Source organism: Cupressus sempervirens, chromosome 8 (assembly GCF_028749045.1).
Source record: "Cupressus sempervirens isolate cs-2001-9-10 chromosome 8, ASM2874904v1, whole genome shotgun sequence".
NCBI classification, from domain to species: Eukaryota; Viridiplantae; Streptophyta; class Pinopsida; order Cupressales; family Cupressaceae; genus Cupressus; species Cupressus sempervirens.
The window spans coordinates 534,355,607-534,363,863 of NC_143125.1; the positions used below are offsets into that span (position 1 = coordinate 534,355,607).

Genomic DNA, 8,257 nt, shown 5'->3' on the forward strand with positions numbered 1-8,257 from the left:
TGAAGCTAATAAAACAAGAGTAGGCTAAGGAATGATTTGACAACTTTGGAACCTTGAGGAGCTATGCAAACCATTTTAAGAAGACGCCATCAGAGTAAGGAGGCTCCATGTGAAAAAGAAGAGAAAATAGTATTAAAAGAAATGTGATGGAAGCCTAAGCAAATTCAGAAGGTTCAATTTCCATAGAAGCTATTGCTAGGGAAACGAAGTAATTATCATGATAAGCTAATAGAATATTAGACTCTTGTGAGAGGGCTTCCAAGATGTCAATATCTCTTGGAGCTTGTAACAGCCAGCTCCTAGCATAAATTGTCTCGTACTCTCCAAGATATGGTAAAAGTTATGAGAGAAGGCTTGGAGTGTGGACACGAGCCTATTATGTCCAAAGAGGGGTCTGGTGGTGCATACTTTATGCAAGATCCAACAAGAACTAAATTCATTGGTGTATTTAAGCCCATGGATGAGGAACCCATGGCTGTAAATAACCCTAGAGGTTTACCAATATCCTTGAATGGAGAAGGTTTGAAGAAAGGTACTAGAGTAAGTGAGGGTTCTTATAGGGAGATTGATGCCTATATACTTGATCATCCTACCAGCAGTCCTCAATCAATGGGTAGTGATGAAACAGGCTTTGCCAGAGTTTCCCCCACAATGATGATTTGGTGCTCTCATAGTGTGTTTCATCTGGCTATAGGTTTTGATAGGTCACGTCAAGAATCAAAGATGGGTTCTTTACAAAAATTTGTGGATAGCTATAGTAACTATGATGATATGGGTCCAGTTGCATTTCTTGTAGATGTGTGCACAGGCAAGGAAGGCCAGTAATGCATCAAAGATGTTAAAGCAACATTACCTACAATTGGAGATGAAGAGAAGTAGCGACCAGCAATCAAAGTGAATCCCATGCCAAAGAAAGGACAAAGCCACAGTCTGAAGCTGCCCATGTAAGGTAAGGAAGCAGTAGGGGTGGAAAGCAAGCGGAGGGGATTTATGCCACATTTTCTACGTGGTGAAGCTTTTATGTCTTCAAATATGCCTCCACAAAAATGCATAGTGTCTTTAAGACAGTGCCCTTTGGAAGGGCAACGCTCATGTGTATAGGGCCCGTGGTCGGCTAGCTAGGCACAAAGATTGAGGAAAATTTTGACCTTCCATGTGGCAGCTCAGCATAAGAGTGGAATGTAAGATTAGGCAGTTCTGATGTTACAAAAATTGAAGCCTAGCGTATGATCGTAAACCAATTTTTCATGTCTCATGATGCTATGGGAGGTTTGAAATATTAATATGTTCGTGTTGGCGTATGAATGTAATATAAATTATGAAGGTTCACGGTGGTATGGGAAAGCTAATGGTGAGATTATTTAAATGATTAAAGGATTAATATATGGAGCAAGAGTTAATTAATATTAATTAATTAATTAAAAATATTTCAAAAAGGGTTATGGCAAATGAGGAGTTGACAAGTGGCATGGGCAAAGATAAAATGAATATAAAAATCAAAGTTCATAAAGATGTTCAAACGTATGATTTTTAGATTTGATAGATTTAAATGTTTTATATAGTTTTACTATATGAACATTTTCAATTTTTCAATTTTAAATGCAAAGGCATGAATAGAAGCCTGAATTTTAAATGCCACCACAGGGGCATTTTTTGTCCAAAATAGGCACTTCAATATATTGTTGGAACCGAGAAGAGATGAACTATCCATTTCTAAGGTTAGATTTTGCGCAAGTCTTCACTAGTTCGAGTTATAAGAAGATGTGTGCTTTCTAGGGCATTCTTAGCAAAATGGGCAGAATTCATTATGGAGCATTAGAATCAGTTTGGATGCCAACATTGAAGTTTGTTGAAGTGTAAAATGAATTCTAAAAGGGTTTTCATGCCTTTAGAGGTTATTTCAACTAATTTTTGCTATAGCCTTGAATTCAAATCAGGCATCAAATCAGTTATGATTCTCATCAAATATCTGAGATATTTTGTGCTTTTGAGAAATTTTGTGCCAAAATGATTAAAGATTTGATATGTGGTTACAGAGAGAGGGTAGAGAGAGGTTTTTCAGCTTCTTAGGAAATAATTATGAGGGGACACTTGTCATCCTTTGATCAAATCCAGGAATTCTTTCCTCCTTTATCATTCTTTCTCTTTCTCTTTGTTGTGGTTGGTAGTTTTCTCTAGGGGAAACCAACAGGGTTCCAATGTTCTATTGTGAAACCATGGTTGTTGATGGTTTTACTTCTTGTCTATTGAGGTGAGCTCTAGTAGTAAAGGCCACAATCCGCATCTATGTAGATTTTCATTTTCATTTCATGTATTGTTTTCTCTAAGATAATGGTAATTGATTCTAGATCATGTGAAGTATTTTGAGTTATATTTAGTTTTACCAGTTTATGTATTCAATCTTTCCAAGGATGAATATAAAAGAGGATTTACAATGATTATCTATGTTTTCTTATTCTATTTCTTGATTCTTCATATATTAATGACTTTGAGATTAATTGAATAAGGTTCATTTGATTTAAGGCAGCTTAGATGAGTTGTATGTCAGATCTATTGTTGCTTTTGACTCAAGGAGTTAAGTAAATGTTTCAATTTTCTGATAGGGTTTCTGGGTATATGAAGGGGATATTTCATAAGAATAGAATTTGGGGATTTTAGTTGACAAACTTAATTGTAATGCGATCAAGTTAGGTCATCTTGTTGGTAATGACTCTATGTTGCAATGGATAAGGCACTGCTCACTAAATCATATGCAAGCTGAGATGAAAGGCATTTGCACAAATCTTTTTAATCAAATCAATTCAGTATTTCATGTTTTATAGTGGGCTGAATAGAATTAACCCTCTCTTAGCTTATGGATTCATAGGTTATGGTTTGTAGCTATCTCATTTCTATGTCATTGCATAAGTATCAAAAGATAAAAGGGTTGCATCTACAGTTAATAGGTCCAGATTTATGTTTTAATTGCACTAGTACCATATATCAGAACCTCAAGGTTAACCCGCCTAGGTCTTGCAGAGCCTAAAGTGAAGAAGGAGTTATGTCTTATAGTTGGCCCAAGATTGTAGTCGAGTGTATTAGTCATGGGAATTTGCTAGCCTTAGATGCATTGGTTTGGTTTCTTGGTTATTCTCAAAACTATTAAATCAGGAGCCAACAAGTTCAATCTTCAATTTGCATAAATTCCTTCTTATTCATGTTATGTGTTTTCAAAATCTATGCAAAAGCATTAGAATCTTTATTAGCATTTGGTTTAGTTCTTTGGACATTTCTAGGGTGCCCATTACAGTGGTATCAAAGCTATGATTCCTGCCATCCTGTGGAGGTCTTATAGGAAATTCAGAACAATTGGATAGAGGGAAAAGTGTTTGACATAATGTCAAAACACTAAAAGTAGAAATTAAAAGGGCTAAGCATTTATGTTTGAGCATGCGATAAGAGCTTTATAATTTTCACAATACCAGAGCAAGACAAACTAAGAGTTTAGACTTGCAGAGCGAACAATCTAGTTCATCCGCACAGAGGGATATACAATTCAGTCATACAGACATAAAGGAGATATTCTTTGAACAAGACAGTAATATGGGTGACCGAGATGATAGGAATACTGGTCTAGATTAGGATGATGTAATGATTAGACAGTTATTGGGTACATTAGAGGAGGGGCAGCATATGCAATAGGAGCAAAATAGGTGAATGGATATGATGTTGTAGCTTATGGCTAGATAGATGGGTATCAATATTAATCCAGGTGATGACAACAATAGAATCAATAACAATGGGGGAAAAAAAACAATAGGGGCAATAATAGTGGAGGTCAAAGCAACAACAACGGTCTTGAGAATAACATTAATTGTAATAATGGACATGGAAACAATGGGAATGAGGCTGATAACTTTAGACATGTTGGATGTCAAGCTCAAATAGTGAGCTCAAGACCTCTTCTACCCACCTTCCCACCCAAAGATCTAGTTCAACTAGTTAATGAACCACAAATTACCGAGTTACAAGATCAGTTTAGGAGGGACTAGGAGGCTAGTGGAATGGAGTTTCAGGTGGATATTTCCCTCAGAGATTATATGGACTTAAGGATGAGACACATGCTCAGATCAGGAGGGAGAAATCAAAAACTTTGAGCTGAGAAATAAAGTTGGGAAACTTTCTTTACCTTATTATGATGCTTCAAGGAAGATGACCACACAAGCTTGGGTGTAGAAGGTAGATACATACTTGCAGCTAAATCCTATGCCTAAGGAGGAGGCTATAAAGTCTGTGGCTATTCACTTAGATGGATTGGCACATGAGTGGTGGCACCATGGCATGGCAGCCTTGGGGCATAATCATATCACATCTTACGAGGAGTTCAGTAAGAAGCTCATAGAGAGATTTGATACTAGGGATCCCAAGTTACAGTTTAAGGAGTTGTCACGACTCAAGCAGTGGGGATCAGTTGAGACATATATCAGTGAATTTCAGAGGTTATCTATGTTGTTCATAGATATTTCAGAGAGGAGGTTAGTAGTGTTGTTTATGGATGGACTCTCAGATCCCTTGCGAGGTTGGGTCAAGGGGCATGACCCAACTATATTACAAGGGGCTACTAAGAAGGCTTGTGACTTAGCACCTTCTTCTTTTAGGAGCAAATTTCAGCATAGGGATTCACATATGAAAAAGGACAAGGAGAAGGACAAAAAATATTTTCACAAGGATACTTAGCAAAAAATGGATAATAAGTTGGATAATGACACCTTGAATGAGTTAAGGAAGAAGGAGTTGTGTTTTCATTATAGAGAGCCTTGGGATTTATCTCATAAGTGTCCTCTCAAGGCTAAGGAAAATCAAATGGATTATTTCCCAATAGAGGAGTCACAATCAGAGAGGGAGGATCAACACTCTGATTCAGACAAAGATAGAACTACAGATGAGAGTAGCATTCCTAAGGATAAGAAGTCATTGGCAGAATTAAAGGGGGCTCAGAAGGGAATCACATTTAATCCCAGGTGTACTATCTAGGGGTAGAAAGTGATCTCACTTATTGACATTAGGGTTATACATAATTTCTTAGATGCACAATTAGTAGCCAAGAGAGGTTTATAGACTGAGGAGCACACCAAGTTTAGAGTCATGGTAGCTAATGGTGACAAATTATTATGCACTCAAAAGATATCTAATCTTCACATTAGGTTTGGAGATGGCTATGAGTTGGAGGATGAGTTCTATGTAGTAGACATGGAAGATTGTGATGTCATCCTTGGCATGACATGGATTGCTTTGCTTGTCAAGTTCACACTCAACCTAGCAAAATTGGAGATGAGGTTTCAGCATGAGGGGAGAAATGTTGTACTTAGAGGATTTTTAGATGAGAGTTCTAGAGTAGTCTCCCTAAGGAGAATGCAAAGGCTTTTTTGGCATAATGACATAGAGTAGGCAGCAAAATGTTACACTATGCTAGCTTCACGGGAACCACAGGTGGAGAGTCATCAACTAGATATCCAAGAGATAATTGATAGGCACACTAAGGTATTTGGCAAGATTTTGCATGGGGTTCCTCTTGACAGGGGGATAGAGCATGTTATTGAGTTTAAGGAGGGATCCAAACCAATTATGATCACTCCCTATCATCATCTTAAGAAAAACAAGGATGAGATAGAGAAGGAAATTACAGAGTTGTTGGAGATGGGGCATATTAGGCCTAGTAAGAGCCCCTTTTCTTTAGCAGTACTGTTGGTAAAGAAGAAGGATGAGATGATGTGCACGTGCACTAATTACATGGCATTAAATAAGAAGACCATTAAGAATAGATATCCCATCCCATGGATAGATGAGCTAATTGATGAGTTGCATGGTGCATGTTTTTTTACAAAGATTGATTTATGATCAGGATATCATTAGATCAGGATGAGGGAGAAGGACATTAAGAAGACAAATTTTTGGTGTCACTATTGCCACTTCAAGTTTTTGGTTATGCCATTTGGGCTAACCAATGCTCCTGCTATGTTCCAGAGTTGCACGAATCAAGTATTCGGGGGGTAGCTTAGGAGATTTGTCTTGATTTTATTTGATGACATTTTAGTCTTCAGTAAGACTTGGGAGGAACATTTACAACATCTTGAGATGGTGTTGTCCATTTTGGAGAAAGAATCACTATATGCCAAGGAATCTAAGTGTGAGTTTGGGTTAATTGAGCTACTATACCTTAGGCATATCATCAGCACAGATGGAGTTCTGGTAGATCTTGAAAAGATTAGGGCTATTGTTGATTGGCCTACACCTATGAATCTTACATAGCTTAAGGGGTTCTTTGGTCTCTATGGGTTTTATAGGAGATTTGTTAAGGGATTTTCATAGATCGATGCACCCTTGACATACATTACTAGGAAAGGGGCCTTCGTATGGACAAGGGAAGCTCAAAGATGCTTTGATCATTTCAAGAAGGTGATGTCATCATGTCTAGTATTAGCTCTATTGGACTTCATGAAGCCATTTGAGCTTTAGTTTGATGTGTCAGGTAATGGGATTGGGGTAGTCTTGATGCAAGAGAATCATCCTATTGCTTTTGAGAGTAGGAAGCTCTGTGGAGTGGAGATGAGCTATTTCATCTATGATTGAGAGATGTTAGCTATTATGCATGCGTTGGCCAAGTTTTAGTCCTACCTAGTTGGGGGAAAGTTTGTTATCAAAACTGATCGCAACATCATCAAATACTTCATGAGCTAGCATGATTTGAATGATAGACAATAGAAGTGGATTACAAAGTTGTAGGCCTATGACTTTGACATTGAGTTTTCCAAAGGTAAGAAGAATGTGGTGGCATATGTTTTATCTAGGAGACCTCATATTTGTGCTCTAGCTAAAATTACAAGAGATTGGAGAAATAAGATTACAGTAGAGTATGTGAGGGACACTTGGGCTTTTGGAGTGATTGCAGGCACCATACAGGATGATCGTTATGTGGTGATGGATAGATTAATCAAGTTTTAGGATAGGATCTATTTGATTCCTTCATCACAATTTAGGGAGGTAATACTGAAGGCATTTCATGATGCACCTATAGCTGGACATCCAGGGGCCTTTAAGACTTAGAGGCAGATCCATGAGTGGTTCACATGGAAGGGTCTTAAGGATGATGTTTAGAAGCATCTCAGGGAGTGTGCAATTTGTTAGTAGAATAAGGGAGAGCACACATATTCTATAGGGTTGTTACAACCTTTACCCATTCTGGATAAGAAATGGGAAAGTATTTATATGGACTTCATCACTAGGTTACCATGAGTATAGAGGAGAGATTGCATTTATGTGGTAGTTGATCGGCTGATGAAGTTTTCTCACTTCTTTGCTATTTCATCCACCTACACAACAACATAGGTGGCCGATCTTTTCTTTAGAGAGACATTCAGGTTACATGGGCTACCTAGCTTCATTGTCAATAATTAGGATAGTAAATTTATGAGAGTTTTTTGGTAGGAATTGTTTGGTTTATGTGGTACAAATCTTACACTTAGCACTAGTTATCATCCACAGATAGATGGGAAAATAGAGATTGTGAATAAATGGGTGGAAAGATATCTGAGAAACTATGTGACTGCACAATAGAGGACTTGGGTCAAATGGTTATATATGGGAGAGTATTGTTATAACACCACTTATCATATGTCCATCAAGATGACTCCATTCATAGCACTGTACGATTATGAAGCACCTAGTTTCATGGATCTGGTTTTGGGGGATAGTAGAGTTCCCAAAGCAAAAAACTTTTTGCAGGATAGCTGGGATATTTTGAGGGTTCTTAAGGAGAATATATAGAAATCCCAAAATCAACAGAAATTGTATGTTGACCAACACTAGATAGAGCGTAGCTTTGAAGTTGGGGATATGGTTTACTTGAGGCTACAACCATTCCAACAGTCATCTCTCAAGAAGAGTGGAGTAGAGAAGTTGAAACCTAGGTTTTATGGCCCCTACACAGTGATTCACATGGTGGGAAAGGTTGCCTACATGATTGAGCTTCTAAAGGGCAATTAGGTGCATAATGTGTTTCATGTGTCAAGGCTTAAGAAAGCCATGGGTTAGAGAGTTGTGCCTTCTACAAAAATTTTGCCATTAGACGAGGAGGGGAAGCTTGTATTGATTCCTAAGGCTATTCTCGATACTAAGGAAAGGACTCTTCGAAACAGTTTGATTAAAGAATATTTAGTCAAATGGAGACACTTGCCAAAGGAAGATGCTACTTGGGAGAGTGAGCAGGTGCTACAACAAA

General features: G+C 37.8%; 1 pseudogene; it reads left to right on the plus strand.

Moving 5' to 3' along the window:
* Positions 1-330: 330 nt before the first annotated feature.
* LOC149543548 (phosphatidylinositol 4-kinase gamma 3 pseudogene) lies at positions 331-825 on the plus strand (annotated as a pseudogene).
* The last annotated feature ends 7,432 nt before the right edge of the window (positions 826-8,257 follow it).